A 20,992-nucleotide genomic window follows, 5' to 3' on the forward strand; every position below is an offset into this window, starting at 1 on the left:
TGTTTTGATTGGCTGCTGTCAAATTTGTATTAATGAACAGCAAAGAAGGAGAAGCATAACTTTGCCTCTGAGTCTTTAGTAGAATAGAAAATTCTGGATGCGTTAGCTAGATACATTTTTAGTGTCTGTTGTGTCAGGTGTGCATGACGATCGCCACAAAAGCTGAGTGTGTGATACAAGTAGCTTTGCGCACCATTTTGAGTACTTGGTGTCGAATTGTGAAAACAAGCCCCATATGCCAAAGAAAACGACACAAGTGTTGGCGTCTTCATCAGATGATAGGGATGATTTTGAAAAAAGAAGCTCTTTCACCCACAGAAAAATCTGCGCATCGCACGTAAACCATCTTGGGTGGTCAAGCGAAGTCATGCTGTTTTAAGGAGCAGAGGGGGCCTTTTATGTTCACTTTTGGTGCCCAGCGTACATAATTATAGGAAACAGTATTGGTAGAAACTTGAGAAGAGCATAATGTTGGTGGTAATTATAAGATACTTTGTACAGAATCTGGGCTGCACATTTTAAACATGTGAATTGACTGTGTTTTGTGGTTTTGGTCTTGCTTGAAAGGAAAACGAAGTTTATTATTATTATTATTATTATTATTTTTTTTTTTTAATTATTCCCTCTTCTTATCAGTTGGTGGCAACTATAAGGTACTATACACAGGATCTGGAATTTACATTTAAGCCAATTACGTGACTGTTTTTTTTTTTTTGTTCTCTCTCGAAAAAAAAAAAACTGAGTACGTTTTTATTAATTCTTCAAGGCTCAGTCATGCATAAGTAGGAGTTTTGAAGGCTTTCTGCTTGCCTCTTGACTAATACATCATTATGCAGAACGTTACCTCCAGTTTTCTTCCTGAACAGTCCAGGAGAACCACCAATAAAGTGAGGTAAATGGAAAAACGTTTTTGATAGTCATGTCAGGGTATTCAGCCCAATTTGAGTGCAGAGTGGAAATTGGCACAATTAATGCATACTCTAGGTGCAGAGAGGCAAGACTTGGTGGAGAATCTTCCTGATCCTGGAAAAGAAAATGTCTGTGTTCTTAATGAGTTTGAGGTGCTAATGTAAAAAGTAGACCTACATAACTTGCCTCACACGTTTGTAAAGAGACAATGAAAACATTGAAGAGTATGCTAAGGACTTATGTAAGGTGGCAGCATCTTGCAAATTTGGAGCCCTACTGTTACTGGAGGAACGTATTAGAAATCAATTCCTGTTACAATGGAAGAGTGATAGAATCAGAGAGGAGTTAACGATGAAGGATGAGCCACCATTAGAAGATGCCCTTGTCATTGCTAAAAGAATAGAGCACATGGTCAATTGTGTGGAGGAGTTGCAGAAGGAAAATGCAGTTCATGAAAGGGTGAAGGCTGTTGTAAGGAAATGCCTTCCTTGGCATGGTTACCCCCTGACTTTTTGCCTTTTGTTGATGACAGTTATGATTGAAAGTGTGCCGGGACCCTGTTAACCAGGCCCCAGCACCAGTGTTCTTTCCCTAAACTGTACCTTTGTTCCCACAATTGGCACAGCCCTGGCACACAGATACATCCCTTGTAAATGGTACCCCTGGTACCAAGGACCCTGTTGCCAGGGAAGGTCTCTAAGGGCTGCAGCATGTCTTATGCCACCCTGGGGACCCCTCACTCAGCACATGCACACTGCCTCACAGCTTGTGTGTGCTGATGGGGAGAAAATTACTAAGTCGACATGGCACTCCCCTCAGAGTGCCATGCCCACCTCTCACTGCCTGTGGCATAGGTAAGTCACCCCTCTAGCAGGCCTTACAGCCCCAAGGCAGGGTGCACCATACCACAGGTGAGGGCATATGTGCATGAGCACCATGCCCCTACAGTGTCTAAGAAAAACCTTAGGCATTGTAAGTGGAGGGTAGCCATAAAGAGGATATGGTCTGGGAGTTTGTCAAACACGGACTCCACAGTTCCATAATGGCTACACTAAAATCTGGGAAGTTTGGTATCAAACTTCTCAGCACAATAAATGCACACTGATGCCAATTGTGGGATTTATTGTAAAATACACCCAGAAGGCAGCTTAGAGATGCCCCCTGAATACCAGTCCGACTCCTAGTGCTAGGCTGACCAGTTTCTGCCAGCCTGCCACAACCAGACGAGTTTCTGGCCACATGGGGTGAGTGCCTTTGTCACTGTGTGGCCAGGAACAAAGCCTGTACTGGGTGGAGGTGCTTCTCACCTCCCTCTGCAGGAACTGTAACACCTGGCGGTGAGCCTCAAAGGCTCATGCCTTTTGTTACAGCACCCCAGGGCATCCCAGCTAGTGGATATGCCCACCCCACCGGCCACTGCCCCCACTTTTGGTGGCAAGGCAGGAGAGAATAATGAGAAAAACAAGGAGTCACCCACCAGTCAGGACAGCCCCTAAGGTGTCCTGAGCTGAGGTGACCCCTGCCTTTAGAAATCCTCCATCTTGAGATTGGAGGATTCCTCCAGTAGGATTAGGGATGTGCCCCTCTCCCCTCAGGGAGGAGGCACAAAGAGGGTGTAGCCACCCTCCAGGACAGTAGCCATTGGCTACTGCCCTGAGACCTAAACACACCCCTAAATGTAGTATTTAGGGGTGACCCTGAACCTAGGAAATCAGATTCCTGAAACCTACAACAAGAAGAAGGACTGCTGACCTGAAAGCCCCGCAGAGACGACGGAGACGACAACTGACTTGGCCTCAGCCCTACCGGCCTGTGTCCATACTCAAAGAACCTGCACAGCGACGCATCCAACAGTGACCAGCGACCTCTGAGGACTCCGAGGACTGCCCTGAACCCGAAGGACCAAGAAACTCAGAGAACAGCGGCACTGTTAAAAAACGGCAACAACTTCGAAAGAACTCTCCCTTCCCGCTGGAAGAGTGAGATTTCTCACTCTGCACCTGACGCCCCCTGCTCGAGCTCCAGAGAAGAAACACTGCAGAGAGGACTCCCAGGCGACTGTGACGACGTGAGTAATCTGAGTCGACCCCCCTGAACCCCGACAGCGACGCCTGCAGACAGGATCCAGAGGCTAACCCTGATCTCGACTGCTTGGTAACAAGGAACACGACGCCTGGACCAAGCACCCCCAGGACCGAGAGGAACCAACCTCCAGTGCAGGAGTGACCAGCAGGTGGCCCTCTTCTTAGCCCAGTCGGTGGCTGGCCCAAGAAGCCCCCGTGCCCGGCCTGCATTGCCTAGGTCACCCCCAGGTCCTTCCGTTGCTTCCTATAGCAAATTCAATGCCTACTTAGCACACTGCACGCAGCCGCCCCTGTGCCGCTGGGGGTGTGTTTTGTGTGCCTGTTTGTGTCCCCCCCCCCCCCCCCCAGTGATCTACAAAATCCCCCTGGTCTGCTCCCCGAGGATGCAGACACTTACTTGCCAGCAGACCAGAACCGGAGAACCCCTGCTCTCCATAGGCGCCTATGTGTTTTGGGCCCTCCTTTGACCTCTGCACCGGACTAGCCCTCTGTTGCTGGTGTGGCGACTTTGGGGTTACCTTGAACCCCCAACGGTGGGCTGCCTTTGCCCAGGAGACTGATTGTGTAAGTGCTTTACTTACCTGAGAAACTTAACCATACTTACCTCTCCTAGTAACTGTTGATTTTTGCAGTGTCCACAATAGCTTATTTCCATTTTAACCTATACTGTGTGTACTGCTGCTTTAATTCAAAGTTCCATACTTACCTGTGTGAAGTAGCTTGAGTTTTATGTACTTACCTCAAATCTTGAATCTTGTGGTTCTAAAATAAATTAAGAAAATATATTTTTTCTATATAAAAACTATTGGCCTGGAGTTAAGACTTGAGTGTGTGTTCCTCATTTATTGCCTGTGTGTGTACAACAAATGCTTAACACTACCCTCTGATAAGCCTACTGCTCGACCACACTACCACAAAATAGAGCATTAGAATTATCTAATTTTGCCACTATCAACCTCTAAGGGGAACCCTTGGACTCTGTGCACACTATCTCTTACTTTGAGATAGTATATACAGAGCCAACTTCCTCAAGCTGTTGAAGTCAAAACTACTACAGAGGATGTAGGAAAGTTCAAAGGAAACTGATTCTGGTGCTGACAGTTTGGCCATCTGACTAATAGTAGTTGTCCTGCTCTAAAAGCTTATGTAAGCAATGTGGACACAAGGATCATTTTTCAAATTGTTTTAAAAAAGAGATTAGTTAAATCTAATGACAAGTCCAGTAATAAAAGCGAGGTGCAAGAGGTTGTGAAGGAAGTTGTTTTACAAATAAATGATTTAGTGGAGATTGAAGAAAATAAATTCATTTTACAGTTGGAGGAGAAGAGTATGATCTATCCTGAGGACAAAGTGTAGTAAATGACGTGGAACTGCGGATGTTATTTGACTCATGTTCTAAAGTTACTATTATTTCCTATTTGGTGTATGGAAAGATATTCCAGGAAAAGTACCCATTACATTGTATGGACACTAGGCTAGTGTAGTGATATTTGCATTTTGACCACTGACTTCGTGTCGTACCACTTTGCACTTGGCTTAGCTGCCCACCATCACATTAGTGGTCACGAGTTACAGACTCCATTTTGTATTCAGCTTAGCCTTAGCTTCACTGCTTCACTGCCACGTTAGAGGTGCGAGTAGTTTTCCGTACAAACATGTTATGCAACATGTTTACTATTTCTGTGTGTTCTCTTTCTCTCCGAAGAGCTAGGACATAATATGGAGGAGTTAGTCAGTCAGCACGATAAGGATGTACTAGACTGATGTTTATGGTACAGCAGGGAGCAGTTTGACTTTGGGAGGGACGCCTTGGGATTTGGGCCAATTCCCAACGTGTTTCTTTCAAAGCTTACCTAAACTAGCCAGCATTTTTAATACTTCTCAATGGGAGGGGTTTTCCAGAAAGCTCCTTCTCCATTTTTTTTAAAGATATAAAAGATCCCCCTGATCGACAATAGCAGATTCAGAGACCTCAATCAGGATTCAGACGTCGGATGCCTGATATAGATTTCCCGGGAGGGCGGAGATCTCTCTTTCTCGCAGTCGAACGGGGACATCGGCTTGCTGGCTTGAGAAAGATGGAGCACCTGACAGGCCCTACGGTGATGCATTTTTATTAATTATTTGCTTTGCATTGTGTATGAATATATATACATATATCAATAACAGTGTATGTATTCTTGCATGTATATATTTGCTGTTGATAAATTGAAGATTCGTCATATATGGTCTTACTTCATTGTTGCACATTTTAAAAGTACACTTTTTACTATTCAAGCCTTCCTTCACGAACCTTGCGAAAAGCTATAATAAATGTATTTTTCAGATTAAGAAGTGCATTCCAGAGAATCTTTTCGACTCCTTTCAGTGTGTATATTTTGGCTCAGTCAAAAGTAAAGCAAAACAGCCTGGAGGGTACCATGGACAGGAAATCAAAATGAGAGGGTGTTTTACGGGAAGTGTAAAATATGCTGGTTGCATAATTCTTGGTAAGGTTTTTCATGGCGGTTAAAGGTGATCATTTTCTGAGGTGGCCACATCAGATAGAATTAGGAGTCACTCTTGATCCCAATGCAAAACCACAAGTTGTAGTGAGACATGTTGAACACACTTGTGTTGTTTTTGCTAATCTTTTTCCTAAAGTATGTAAAGAAAAATTAGGATGTGTTAAATAGTATATTCAATGCATAAAACTCAAGCCGGAAGCAGTACCAGTTACTAGAGTAAGGAAAATTCCTTTAAGCATACAGGAAGAGGTTTGCAAAGAGTTGAACAAGTTAGAATCCATTGTGTTATCACCACCACCATCAATGTTGAGGCCACTGAATGGCTTGAGCCTATAGTTGTGGCACGTAAACCTTCCAGAGCCATTTGACTGTGCATAGATTTGAGGAATTAGAACAAAGGGATTGTTGCGGACAAGTATCCATTACCCAACATCTCTGAGATGATGACTACTTTGGTAGGTGCAAGGTTTTTCACCACATTCTGTTACATTCTACTTTACAAGCGCTGACTTCATTCATAACACTTGTGGGGTCATACACATTTATGAGAATGCTGTTTGGGATATTATCGGCAGCCTCAGTATTTCAGAGAGTTATGAATTCCATGCCTGATAATATGGAAGGGGTTTGCTATTTCCAGGATGATGTATTCAAATTTGGAGAAACCTGGGAAGAACATAACAAATAGGTTATTGGAGACCTTGAAAGATTTTATATGCAGGACTCATCCCCCACTGGAGAAATGTAAATTTGGAAAAAAAGACATTTCGTATCTAGGTCATACGTTAACATGGTCTGATGCCAAACCAAAGGAGGATTTACTTGGTACAATCTGTAAGTTGAGTTTACCTGGCAGTAGAGGGGAATTGACATCTTTTCTGGGTGTGGTTAAGATCTATGGGAAGTTTATTGAAAATCTATCTATTAAGACCCAGAAAATGCATAGACTATGTTAAAAAGGTGTTAAGTTTGTATGGGATCCAGAATGCCAGATTGAATTTGAATTGGTAAAGCGGAATTCGAGATAATCATCTCATCTCAAAGCGTTTATTGCTAACCGGTAGACCGAAGTTGTCACTGATGGTAGTAGTGAGAAGTTGGGTGTTGTATGGGTACAACTTGTGGATGGAACAGAAAACACTATTGCATGTGCATCAAGAGCGTGAAGTTGTGCTGAGTTTAATTATTCAGTCATCGAGAGAGCTGCATTAGCAGTGTGCTGGGCCATCAAAAAATGTGAACACTTTCTGTGGGGGAGACATTATGTGGTGGAAACAGATCACAAACCCTTAAAGGAAATCCTCATGAAGAAAGGGTTGGCTAGTGTGTGAGCAAGAACAAATAAATGGTTTGTTGTGTTGCAAGAGTTTACATTCATTGTGGAATACATTCCGGGAGCATAAAATAGTACAGCAGATTGTCTTTCTCATCTTATGTCGGTATATGAAGAAAAAGAAGAAACATCAGACAAAGTGCAATGGTCAAATGACATTGTGTGTGTGGTTACTGGAGGAGCAATATCAGAGGAGGAATGGAAGTCAGAGGTTAAGAGTAATGAAGCACTTCAAGCTATTATACAATACATTTTGAATAGGTGGTGTCAAGGAACAAGTTAAATGAGAGTATTCACCCATTTTGGATCAGTTATGTAAGGATGAGCTTGTCTTTAGAGGAAATCCTCTGATGGTACCAAAAAATATAAGAGGAAGGATTATTGATTTGGCACATGAAGGACACTTAGGCAATGGAAAAAACAAAAGAGAGAGTGAGGGCTAATTTGTGGTTGCCAGGTTTACCTTTGTATATAGAAAGGAAAATATGCGAGTGTTGTGAGTGCAGAGACAGTGATAAGATCCATAAGGTGAGGAGTATTCCAGTGGTGTCTAGAGAGTTTCCTAATGGCCCATGGCAGGAAATCACTGTGGATCAGGTTGGCCCATTGAGAGGGAAATAGGCACTCATCTGTTGGTGGCAATTCATTTGTTCACCCGTTGGCCTGAGGAACTCTGTGTTCGGGATATAACAACAGGTGCAGGTGTTAGGTTTCTTGAAAGTTTGTTCAGGAAAGAAGGTGTTCCCAGAAGCATATTAATAAACAATGGGTGCAGTTTTGCTCCAAATAGTTTGAAAGTTTTCTCAATGAATTAGGAATAAAACACAAAACTGCACTTTATCATTCCAAATCAAATTGTATGGTGCAGAGATTTAGTAGAACTCTCAAGAAAGGGTTTCAGTTGGCAAAAACTACTGGGATAGACTGGAAGAAAGTATTACAGAATCATTTGGTGTCTTATCATCTCCCTTCACCTATGACTACTGGAAAATCTCCCTTTTAATTATTCAGAGGGAGAAAACCCCAATTCTTTCCAACTCCCAAGATTGATGGATTGGAATAAAGGTTGGGTGAATGTTTCAGCTAAGAATGATTGAAGGTAAAGGGAACAAAATAAAATGCCAGTGAGGAAAAGAGAGATTGATGCCAGCCAATTGTGAGAGAAATGAAGGTTAACATTGGGGACTGGAAGAAAATTTGTGCTGCAGTTGGTGCACATCCTGATACTAAGTTCATAAACCCAGAAAATGTATCAAAGTGTTTAGAAAAGCTGTCAAAACAGAGGATGGCAGGATTTGGAATGTGAGTAGAGTGGTTCTAATAAACACAACTACTTGGGACCCCAAAGTAACTGGTGTGACACATAATGAAAAAGACATGAGTTCTGATCACAGCAATGTTAAAACATTTGGCATTGATCCTGCTCATAGGGAAATGGACAGACCAAGGAGAATTTGTAAAACTCCAGAGTATTTCAAGGATTTTGTAAGATTGTGAAGTAAATATATTTTGTGTCTTATGTCTTTCAATATATTTGTATTTTATTTTTATTGTTTTTTTTTCTTCGATTTGTACAGGTTGAAAGTTTTTGTCTGTTGAGTTAGTGTTTTAAGAGGGAAAATCAGTGGTGTTTTTTCTATGTAAAATGTATATGATCTGTGCCTTTCTATATCTGCTGGTTTCTATTGTTGTGACATCACAGAGTTCTTGGAATGAAAGCTCTGCAAAGTCAAGTGGGGGGTTGACAGTTAGAACTGAGAGGTGGATATGACAGGATAAAGGTTCTTGCTTACTCTCTTCTGTGTCGCTCTGTAAGTTTGACCATCACACCACCCTATTTACAATATTCCTAATGAGTTTCTTAGTGTAAAGTTTTTAAGAAGTTTTCAAGAGAGTAGCATGAATTCTATCTGATCTCTATATTGGTGATGGGTTGAGAAAGTAATATTTTTATCAAGTTTATAAAATTGGAAACTTGTATCAAAGTTTCCAGTTTATGCTGCAGCAATCTTTGGGCAGTTTTCGTTGTCTTGGATATCTGGGATCATATGTCTTCCATACAGCCCTGTGATGTGAAGAATTCAGTTCTCTTGAATTACCAGATCTATGGCATTTTTTGTTTCTGTTCCTGTTGTCTAAGTGGCTGTCACATCCTTGGGTCCCCCAGCAGCAACAGTGTACATGACCCCACAGGTAGGATTGGCGGCAGTTCTTTATTCATATGTCATACAGTAGTGGCACACGGTATGCTACAGACCCAAGGCATTGCCTGCTTTCTCACCGATCCCTGCAGGAGAGTGTCCACATCCTGCTCCGCCCACTCCGTGACCGGATGCAGTGTCCACTTCCACCAGCAGTGACCAAGTGTGTGCGGGGACCTAGTGCCCTGCCTCATTCCCGCACTGCAACATCGGCTACCCTACTAAAATGGTAAGATTGATTCCTTTAAATCAGGCAATTAATGTCTTATTCTTTTTCTTGAACTTCATTGTGAAGATTTCTAAACCTAGCAGAAGTAGACTGTAAGTTGATCACTGCATTATTTCGTACCTAAGCTCCCCTTCTCTCCTATGTGTGCTGTGTATCTAGTTATGTGTTTGGTTTGTATGCATCAGTATTATCAATTGAGCTAATTAGATATATGATTGGGGGTATTATTTATGTCTGATATTGGACACAAGGTCGACACTTGTTTACAAGGAAAAATGTAATCATAATTCAGGTGGTTAAAACAGTTATATGTATTAGTTGAGTATAATATATGCAATTGTTTGGGGGCGTGGCCAAGATGGCGGCCGGAGCGGATGCTTAAGTGAGTGCTCCGCTCACTGCCCACCAATAATTTGGAAAATGTTCCATTCCCGAGGCCTCTGGACATTGGGCCTGGTACAGCTGAAACATCGGCGTCCCTGTAGGCCACAGGGAGATCGCCCAGCTCGGACGAACAACATTAGCGGCGGAGCCTGGCCCCGGCCCGGGCCGCGAGTGGAGCGCGGGCAGTGCGGCGCACTGCAGCTGCAACAATCGCGGCGTCCGGGTGCCCGGCGCCGGAGGAGAGAGAGGCCATGGGTGAAGGAGGCCAGAGGAGAGTGAGACTAAGGAGGATCGCCGTCAGTACATGACTCGCACAGGAGGGGACCTGGCGACGACAGAGGAGGCTGCTGTGCATCGGTGCGTGGGAGCCCTCGTGGGCCGTCGGACCCAGTATAAGTGCAGGGGAGCGGCCTCGCGGGTGAACCGCGCCACGGGCACTCCCGAGATGTTGGACTGCAGGGAGCTGCAACAGATGCCGGAGGAACCCGGGCCCATCCTGGGAGGGGCCCAGTAGGGCCTGCTGGACTTTACACTGGGCGCTGAAAGCGCTGCGGCGCATTAAGATTTCGGATTCCCCCACGAGGGGACGAAGGGACCGCAGTCTCCCCTCCCTCTGATCTGGGGGCCCCGGCGGCGCAGTGACCCCACCACCCGTAGAGTATCCACCGTTGCCCGTCCATATGCTGCCCTCTCTCACCTGCACCCTTGGCGAGAAGACCACTGGTGCTGACTCCGGACTGGGTGGCTTGTCAACGGGAACTGAGAGGACGGCAGAGAATAGTAGGCCCGCGGAACACCCCAGGCGACATCTCTTCCACGTCACAGACAGATTTGCAGCCATTCCGGGCTCTGCCGCCTACTGCTCCTGGAAGAGCTACTCATGAGTCTCCCCCTGTGGTTCCTACACAAGGCGGCATACTTATGAAGTATCCAGGTAAGGCTTAAGTGGAGGGACGGCCTAGCTTCTACGTGTCTGCCCGGGCCAGGAGTGTCTGCAGGACAGTCGTACCCTGCAGTGGACTTTGTGAAGAACGTGCCACACACCGCGAGCCGGTGTCCCAGTGCCATAACCAGCAGACAACGCGGTGGTACAGCGAGCAGTCATGGTCAAACCAAAGCCCCCGAAGGGGCACCCTAGCGCCATGGCGGGACTTCAGCCCTAAAGGGGGACATAAGCACCCAAGCTGGTGCCTCGCGCAGGATGACTGAAACCCTGGCTACCCACTCCGCGCAGTTCAATAAGGTACTGCAAGCGGTGCTTGACACCAAGACATCTTTGGAGGGGAAAATAGACTCAGTAGTAATGGAAGTTTACATCCTCCGCGTAGATCACCGCAAATTGGCAGACAGAGTCACCACCACTGAATCAGTACCCGAAACAGCTCAGCCTGATATCACAGACATGAAAGCTCAACTCATACGCATGGAAGCTGAAATAACACTGCTGCAACGACGGGGCGAGGATGCAGCGGGCCGCTCGCGCCGAAACAATGTCCGGTTCTTGGGTATTCCGGAGCGCACGGAGCTTCCCAATGCAGAACTGTTCTTGGAACGCTGGCTGAAGGACACTGTAATACTACAGAATGCATCACCTTTGCTGGTGGTGGAACAAGCTCACCGGATCCCAGCGGGGGCCTCCCCGTCCCGGTGCTCCTCCCTGACCTTTGATTGCAAGATTCTTGAACTACTGTGACAAGGATCAGGTCCTACAACGCTTTCGGACTCTAGGCCCTGTCAACATGGAGAACACAGTGGTCACGGCCTATCCAGATTATACGGCGGATGTTCAGCGCAGACATGACACATTCGCTAAAGTAAAGCAGGTACTACGAGATAAAAATATTTCTTACTCCCTCATGTTTCCGGCCAGACTGCGAGTGGTGGATGGCGACAGGACCCTTATTTTTCCGACATCGGAGGATGCATGGACGTGGTGACATGCTAAGGGCCTGGTGGACCCTGTTGAGGAGGGTAACAGACAAGAGGAATGGCTCGCCCAGCGCTCCCAGAGGAAGAAAAGAACGGGCACCGGGACTATGCCACACCTGTCCAAGTCACAGGCAGTGGATGAACAGGCACAAGCCTTGAAGGAGGCCAACATGTTTGCGACCGCGCAAACATTACTCAGAAATGAAGCCAAAAACACAGACTCGGACTCACCACGGAGCCAACACAGTCCCCCTTCATCACCTCTCATATTTGGTCTTGAGCTCACACTAAGCACGGCGGATGACATCTGAGCCAATGCATGTGAACTGCGGCATTTCGGAGATCTTAGTTCTTCATAACATAAAGGCGCATCATAGTACACTTTTGGCCTGCTCGTAACTCCTCCCGTCCGGATCGCCTGGATCCTGTGGCCTGGGCATGTACGCTCCCCCCGGTCGGGGGTGCAGCCGGAGTGGGTTCCTACATCGGCTTTCACTTCACTAGGAGGTAGGCGGCTGGAAGATGAAACGTCCGAGTCCACAAGGGAAGCAAGATCATCCGAATGGGCTGTGAAGCACGAGCCGTCCCGAACCCTATCCCAGCTACGCCCGCACCTATATGGGTTACCAAATGGAACTTGTTCGGACTCGTGCCTACACCGGCACCGGTTGTGCCTCACAGTTTAATGTTACTCTAGTTACTGTAAGTTGTACTATCTTTCTCTATCTTTCCTTCATGCGGCAATTCTTTCACGCTCACGGCTGGGTGGGGGCTGGGGTGGGGCCGGGGGTGCGGTGGGCCCCTGCTAAGTGGAAGGCGCTACGATACATTACAACCACAAAATATCATGACAACCTATAACATTTTAACTTGGAACGTGAGGGGGCTGGCTAACATCACTAAAAGCCGCAGAGTATACGCTTACCTCAAACATCATGAAAAACATATAGCCATACTTCAAGAGACCCACCTCACCGATCAGGAACTGGTTAATATTGGCAGGAGGTGGTCGGGTGCGATTTATGGCACTAAAACATCAGCATATGCGAGGGGGGTGTTGATATGGATCGCCCCCAGGGTCCCCTATTCGGTCAATCACACACAGATAGACGCGGATGGCAGATATGTCTACCTTGCAGGGGAACTAGATGGTAAACAGCTGGCTATAACGGGTGTATATATGCACCCTACACTAGGCAGGGAGACTTTCTGCTGTCCATCTCTGCGCTACTGTCACAGGACCCGTCAATGCCCATTATCTGGGGAGCGGATTTCAATAGTGTACCAGTTGTAGGTTTGGACAGATCCCAACACCCGTTCGAAGGCGCTCATAGCAGGAGACTCTCTCAGGCGCTGCAGACCTGGATGTTAGAGAGGAGACTACATGACGCATGGAGGGGCTTAAACCCTATGGACAGAGAATACTCCTTTTACTCTCAGGTGCATCACCTTGACACTCGGATAGACTTATTGCTGTGCTCCGGTGAGATCACACACCTTCTGCATAGTGCATCGTATTTGGCTAAGACTCTGTCGGACCACTGCCCCCTGATCACTACACTGAGATGGGGTAGGCCGATCACACGCATTCTCACCTGGCGCTTGCAGCCTACCCTATTACATTACCCCACCTTCCGCGCAGAGTTAGCAGACAGCATAGCCTCCTACTTTAAAATAAACACCCAATCGGCATCATCGCGGGCGATTGAATGGGACGGGCACAAGGTAGTGGTGAGGGGTATGAGCATGGCGGTGGCCAGCAGGTTTCATCGCACATTAACCCTAGAACTGCACAATATTGAGGAGAGGTTGCACGGTGCGGAGTGTAGGGTGGCGTCAGGCGAGGGAGACCAAGGCAGTATGGTCAAACTAAAAGAACAATGGGCTGAGGCTGATGCGCGCTTAAGAAAATTTGACTATCGTCATCACTCAGCTTGACTGCACACTGAGGGAGACTGCTCTAGCAGATTATTGGCCTGGTTAATGAAAGGCGAACAACAACATACCCCCATAAACGCCATCCGCCTAGACACAGGAGCCGTAGTTATCACACAGACAGAGATTAATAATGCTTTTAGACAATACTATGGCACTCTATACAAGGCCAGACCTCCCCCGCCTCTGCAACAGATGAGGGAATTCTTCCAGGCCTCTCCTTTAATTTGCTTAACGGAGTCACAGTAACTAGAATTAGACAAACCCATAGAAATGGACGAGTTACAACAAGCCTTGCAACAATTAGCCCACAATAAAGCTCCTGGGGGGGACGGGTTACCAGTTGAGTATTACCAAACTTTCCTGGCACAGACGCTCACGACCTACTTAGAAATGCTAAAGGAGGCATATGAATTAGGCCGCCTCCCTGAGTCACAATGCGAAGCAATAATAGTAGTCCTCCACAGAAAGGGCCGCGACCCCCTGGACCTCCGATCCTACTGCCCCCTGTCGCTGCTGAACTCAGATTGCAAATTGCTAGGAAAGGTGCTGGCGAATCGCCTCCTCCTACTGATGCCCATACTGGTCCATCCAGATCAGTCCGGTTTCATACCTGGCACCAGCACCTTCATCAGTATCAGAAACCTCTTAAGGCTTATAGCTGAGACCCTGAAATCAGACCATGTGCGTGTGGCGGTCTCCTTGGACGTCGAAAAAGTGTTCAACACTCTAAGTTGGCCATTTCTGATGGAGGCACTGAAACACACAGGATTCAGTGACACGTTCATGCGCTGGCTATCAATCCTATATGCTGGCCCAAAAGCAAGAGTTAAGACTGTCAGGACCATATCAGAGGTGTTCGCGATAGGCAGAGGCACCCGACAAGGTTGACCCCCTGTCACCACTCTTGTTCGCACTAGCAATCGAGCCCCTCGCAGCCAAGCTGGGCAACGAGGCTCCATGTTGGGGCATCCCAGACGGAGGCGATTATCGAATCATCTCCCTCTATGCAGATGATGCACTAATATATCTTCGCAACTGTTCCGAGTCCCTTCTGAACTTACTACAACTGTTGAACTCCTTTGGTGACCTATCCGGCCTACGTGTAAATTGGTCGAAATCATGTTTGTTCCTGATGTGGCCAATCCCAGGCCCACAGAATGACATGCTCTCCACGCACGACTTGCAGTGGAGTTGCACTACTTTTAAGTACTTAGGGGTACATATATATCATGATGACCTGGATCTCAGGGAAGGGAACCTGGACCGGACGATCAGGTCAATAAGAGGCTCGCTGCCCTTTTGGTGCTCACTACCACTCTCACCCTTAGGAAGAGTAGCAATTGCTAAAATGATTATCCTCCCCGAGTACTGTATTACTTCTCTGCTCTACCGCTCGTGATTCCCAAGAATTTCTTCGTACCTCTGACTAGTCTACTGATTGACTTGATATGGGGCGGGGGACGCCGCTGAGTGGCCTTAGCCAACACTTATCTGCCGCTGGAGAAGGGGGGGATGGGTGCACCGCAGTTCGAACTATACTATGCTGCACCACAAATACACTGGATTATGAACTGGCTGAACGACCCCCTCGGCCCTGAGGGTCGCACGGTCGGCGCAACTTTGGGACACTCGGATGTGTTGACATGGCTCGACAGTCGGGGGGAGTGGTCGACAGGGTGTGGTGCCGATACGTGATGGCGGGAGGGCGGACCCCACCGTACTCACCTAAGATTCCATTACCAGCCATCCCTGGGGTAGACAAAATATGTGGACAACTTGGACTGGCAGCTTGTACTGCAAAAGGCAAACACACTATCGGAGAACTCTTTGAGGGGGGACGACTTCTTTCATACGAGGCATTAGTGGAAGCATACAATCTAGGACGGGCGGGTTCATCACGCATGGGGCACTGCAGCGACTGGTGCGCAACACAACAATGAACCACAAACATCACTGGTTCTACATGAGCTGTTGTTAGGTTCGGGTCCACAATCCGATATCTCCTGGATATACAAAACATTACAAGCTTGTCCTGAGGAGGTGCAGACACAAGGTAAGACCAGATGGGAGGCGGCCTTGGTCTCACCCTTAAATGCACAAGCGTGAACCACAGCTCTCACAACTACACGTGAGGTATCACAAAATGCCCGCTTCCGGTATACTCAATTCAACAACCTACATCAGACATATCTAACCCCAGCCAGGATAAAATGTATGATCCCACAATCTAACCCTGACTGCCCGAGATGCGGGACATCAGAAGCAGATTTTTTCCACATGACATGGAGTTGCCCATCGGTACTCCGTGCATGGCATGATGTCACGGCACAGACAGCAACCTGGTCGGGATTACCCTTATCCCCTACTCCCGAGTCCTGTCTACTAGGGGTGCGCAGTAGGCGTGGGAGGGAGAAACAGAAGCACAGATGTGCGGACCTCACGTTTGTCATATTTAAACGTCTTATAGCAATACAGTGGAAGTCACCCAGTGCCCCGGACATACATCGCTGGACATCTGACCTGTTACACTGGGCCAGAGCAGAGGCACAGGTACTACACACACTACGCGACAGCGGGGTGGTGGTGAAGGGGGCGGATATATGGGATTCCTTTATAGACCAGCTGGAAGAAAAAGACGATACTCGCCCTCCTTGATTTGAGATCACTGCATTTGCGCGGACTGGTGTGGGCGGGGGCTGACGGGGGAGCTCTGGCCGCTGGGCTAGAGCACTTGCTTACTTGAATAAATTCAGCGCAGACCTGCCCGGATATGTGGCACTAACGGCTCTCGCCGTGCTGTGGTAATCCCTCTTATCTCTCACCACTCTCCCTTCCTCGGTGGTTTCCTCTGCGGCCTGTCCTCCCCTCACCCCCCCCTTCTCTTCTCTTCTCTCCTCTTCCCATCTCCTACCGGGCTTGTGCTCGGTCCCCTGGCAAGCAAACTTTTTTTTTTCTCTGTCATATGGCGTTTCACTGTTATCTCTTTCCTTTTGAATGTTGATTAAGAGATCTGTTACTATACTGTGATATATGACGAGATGTTCTCGAAGTGAAGTAACTTGGAGCAATGATACTTCAACATATTAAGATCACTGTAAGATATATGATAAATACAATAAACAGATGAAAAAAAAATATATATATGCAATTGTTTTCTTTTAACTTGTGATAATACGGCATGTAGGACGATCAGTGAACATTTTTTATCATGTGTAATGAGAGGTACACTTTTTAATAGTAATAAAACTACTTACCATGAAAATAAAACGTTTTGTGAACGTTTGAGTTTAGTTATGTGAAAGGAACCAGTTAGTCAGATATTGATCAGTTTACCCCATTTCGTAGTGCATAAAAAGCCAGATGTATAAAGAAACAGGCCCTAAGTGGTGGATCCAAATTCTAAACCAACTATTTTCGACCGGTCTGTGAATTTGTGAATCTAATTATGTATGCAATATCTCCAGTCACCTGAAATTGCATCACTACCTGTCGGGAAACACCCTTAAGGCCGACTATGGAACAACGAAGTCCTGGTTAACGAAAGCAGAACAACGCTTTTCTTAACCATGACTTTGTTGTTTTGTGCCTTAACCACGCATGTGCTGAACAACGCACATGCGTGGTTAAGGCACAAACAAGGGAGTCAGCTGAGGAGGACGACGCAATGAGGCGACGACTCAGGTAAGTGGGGTGGGGGGTCGGGTTTTAGTTTTTGGGGCAAGGGTGGGGGGTCGGGGTACTTTCTGTTTTAGGGGCCGGGTGGGGAGTCGGGGTTTTAGGTTTAGGGCCGGGGTGGTGGGTCGGGGTATTTTCTTTTTTAGGGGTGGGGGGTCCGGGTATTTTCTGGTTTAGGGGCGGTGGTGGGGGGTCGGGGTTTTAGGTTTAGGGCTGTGGTGGGGGGTTGGGGTATTTTCTGGTTTAGGAGCCGGGTGGGGGGTCGGGGTTTTAGGTTTAGGGCCAGGGGTGGTGGGTCGGGGTGTTTTCTTTTTTAGGGGCGGGGTTTTAGGTTTAGGGCCGGGGGTGTGGGGGTCGGGGTATTTTCTGGTTTAGGAGCGGGGGTCGGGGTTTTAGGTTTAGGGCCGGGGGTGCGGGTTCGGGGTATTTTCTGGTTTAGGGGTGGGGGTTGGGGTTTTAGGTTTTAGGGGTGGGTTGGGGGTTGGGTAATTTTAGGGATGGGGTGGGGGGTTTAAGTTTAGGGGCAGGGTGGGGGCTCGGAGTAGTTTTAGGGGTGGGGGTTGGGGTACTTTAGGTTTCAGGGATGGGGTGAGGGTTGGGGTTGTTTAAGGTTTTGGGGTAGGGTGGGGGGTCAGTTTTAGGGGTGGGTTGGGGGTCGGGTAATTTTAGGGGTGGGTAGGGGGTTGGGGGTTTAGGTTTAGGGGCAGGGTGGGGGGCTCGGAGTAGTTTTAGGGGTGGGGGTACTTTAGGTTTCAGGGATGGGGTGGGGTTGGGGTTGTTTTGGGGGTAGGGTGGGGGTCAGTTTTAGAGGCGGGTAGTTTTAGGGGCAAGGGTGGGGGGGGTTGGTGTGATTTTGGGGGGGTGGGGGGGTTGCGGTAATTTTTAGGGGTGGGGGCCAGGGGGGACGCATGCAGGAACAATGGATGCCTATCACTTATGCCTTTACCAGGAATGCCTTTACAACGAAAAATCGTTGTTATGGCATTCGTGATAAAGGCATTTGTGGTAACAACGAGTTCGTTGTTCCGACCTCGTTGTTCAGACATTCGTTGTTCTGGCAGGCGTCGTTCCGACATACATCCCTACCTGTCTAATGAGTATTAATTAGGCAGGTCACTATGTGTGACCCCCTCCAATTGGCTATAAGCATAGGGATGGTGGCCTGCAAGAAACAACAGGACATATTTCCCAGGTTTGCATTCCCAAAGGGGAATTGGGGCTGCTATAAAAAAAAAAGCAAGTATTTCTCGTTTGGGAAGACACAAAAGGGGAGCAGGCTGAGGTCCTGTGGATCAATGTGTACCCCAGAGGCTGCTGACACAACTCACAAAGAGCACTTTCCTCTGTGAGAATCAGTAACCAGCCCAACGCAGTGGTCAGAGACCCATCTATGGTTTGTGACTGCAATGACAATCACAAACTATTTATACATTCCTCTATGAACTGGAAACAGGAGAATGAAACATTCCCCCCCTCCACACACACACACACTTGTGTTTAAGAAAGGAATGCAAAAGCCATTTCATGAGCTCAGAATACATTTCAGGCTCATAAGAGGCCTTAGTACATTTTGTAAAAAACTTTTAGATCCTGTGATTTTTGCAAATTATAGGGTTTGTGACTACAAAAGAGCTTTGTACATCAAATCATTAATTCATTATTTTACAGCTATTTCCTTACATATTTACCTTTTGGAGCATTTGGCACTTTTCTGGTCAGTTTTCTTTATTTCCATCATGTTTGCCATTTGGCCTTATCTAGATCTTGCATAAACCCTTTAAGTTGTTTATTAAATCTTGAAGGGCTCTGTGCGTCCACTTCACCTTATAACCTTCTACCACCTCTATCAGATTAGATAGTTTGGACTACAGTGGTTTAAGATACATGCATTAGGTCTGAGACAGAAAGTCATACCTGTATCAAGGAACACTCAAGGTCCTGTGGCCAGTTCCTAGAGATTTACCTGGCTAAATGTGTGTGGGGAAAACTCCAAGGTCTACTTTTGCACCTTTCGTAATCTACAGTTGGCACAGAATCAAGAATCCTGTAGGTCTGACAGTGAGAGACCTGGGGCCTCACTAAGAGTGAGGTCCAAGTATTTGGAGTTGGAATACTGCATCTGATAACAGTAAGTGCCAGTACTGCTTGATGCTGTATTTACATGATGTGGCAGTACCTCCCAATTCTGAAATTTTGCATCCCAGAATGAGGCAGAGTGCTGTAATACCACGTTTCCCCTGTTGTGAGCTAAGACATTGGGAATGTGAGATATTTTCCCACACAAATTCAGCCAGCCTTTTCTTAGCAAACTTTGTGCAGGGAAAATGGTGGTATTTTTGCAGTACCTGCAATCCTGCCACTGGAGTCACTAGACCAATCAGAATGAAAAACTGTTTTAAATAATGTTGAGCAGATGTCAGTCTCTCTTCCATTTTTGAGGTCCCTCACCATGATTCTACCTTTATCAAATGTAAAAAAAAGAATGTGTCTAAATTTGCCTTTTTTATTTTATTTATTTTTTTAGAAAAAGTACTAAGTCAAATGGCCCTCTGGATGATCCCTCGCGGGACCCTGCTGAAAGCCAGGGGCAAAGCAATGCATTCAACTCCATCAACCAGAAGGAAACGTCCGTGTCCATCAGTAATATACCTACTGTTCTACGTGCAACCAGTTGCACAACAAGCCTGTCTTTCCATCTGGGTGGGAAGAAACAACCTTACATTCAGAGATTGAGAGAAGCACCCATCAATAGGGGATACATGCTGCACGGGTACTCTCACCAGGTTTCACAATGAACTGCAGGGGAACGAAGGAATAACACCTGTAGCGTGGGCAGTCAGGAAGGGGAACTCTGTGGGCGTAGTGCGTCCACGCCATCTCTTTTAGTACATTGAGCTAACACCCAGAGTGCACCTTTAATTAAAAGTTGAGACAGAGAAACAACTTAGACTCAAATCTTGTAGAATTCGTGTTTGTTATCATTTTGGTACCCATGCTGCAATGTTTATAATTTTCCAGGGGTCTAGGGTGTTCTTGGACTAAGGTCCATATTTATTAGGTCCCTATTATTGTGCTGGCCCTATCGAGATGTAAACCGTGTAAATCAGAGCAGAGATTTGTAGTGTCGCGCCCGTGATGTAACGGGGACGCGACCACTACCAAGAGGGGTGGTGCCGCGGCAACCCCCACTGTTAATGTTTATTGGTATGAAACCGGGTCATGCCTAAAAGTTAATAAAGAAGAGACTGTGAGGGAGGCGAGGTCACTGGAGAAGCCGAGCGTGGAACACGGAGGACCTCGACCTCCGCCGCAGTCGCAAAGTTTAAAAGCAAAGAACACGTGTATTTTTCTGTGTTCATTTAGCGTGCTTTGCCGCTTAAACAAGAACACAACACTGGCGATGAGGGTGGGCACCGCCTACCTGTCCGACGATCGATCCCTGCGGAGACGAACGCGGTGCTCGTGCCTTGACCACACACACGTGGCGAGGCAGCCACATATCGCTGCAAGACAGACGTCGGATCAGCTGCATTTTCAAAAAAGAAAAAAGAAAGAAGGACTCCACACACGATGCTTACACACCGGTAAGCTTGCTGGTCCTCAGTCACGTGTTCATCTGCAAAACAAACAGAGAACACAACGCCAAGCCTTGCCCCCAGGCTTTACTTAAACAGACAGCAAACAAGGAGTAAGACATACAGACCATGCATAAAGTGACAGCACCCTGGTCTCAGACAAAAAAGACTGCAAGCTAGGTTTTGTCTCCCCGCTCAAAAAAACAACAAGGAGGAAGGCACACACAA

This window comes from Pleurodeles waltl, chromosome 1_2 (assembly GCF_031143425.1).
Source record: "Pleurodeles waltl isolate 20211129_DDA chromosome 1_2, aPleWal1.hap1.20221129, whole genome shotgun sequence".
NCBI classification, from domain to species: domain Eukaryota; kingdom Metazoa; phylum Chordata; class Amphibia; order Caudata; family Salamandridae; genus Pleurodeles; species Pleurodeles waltl.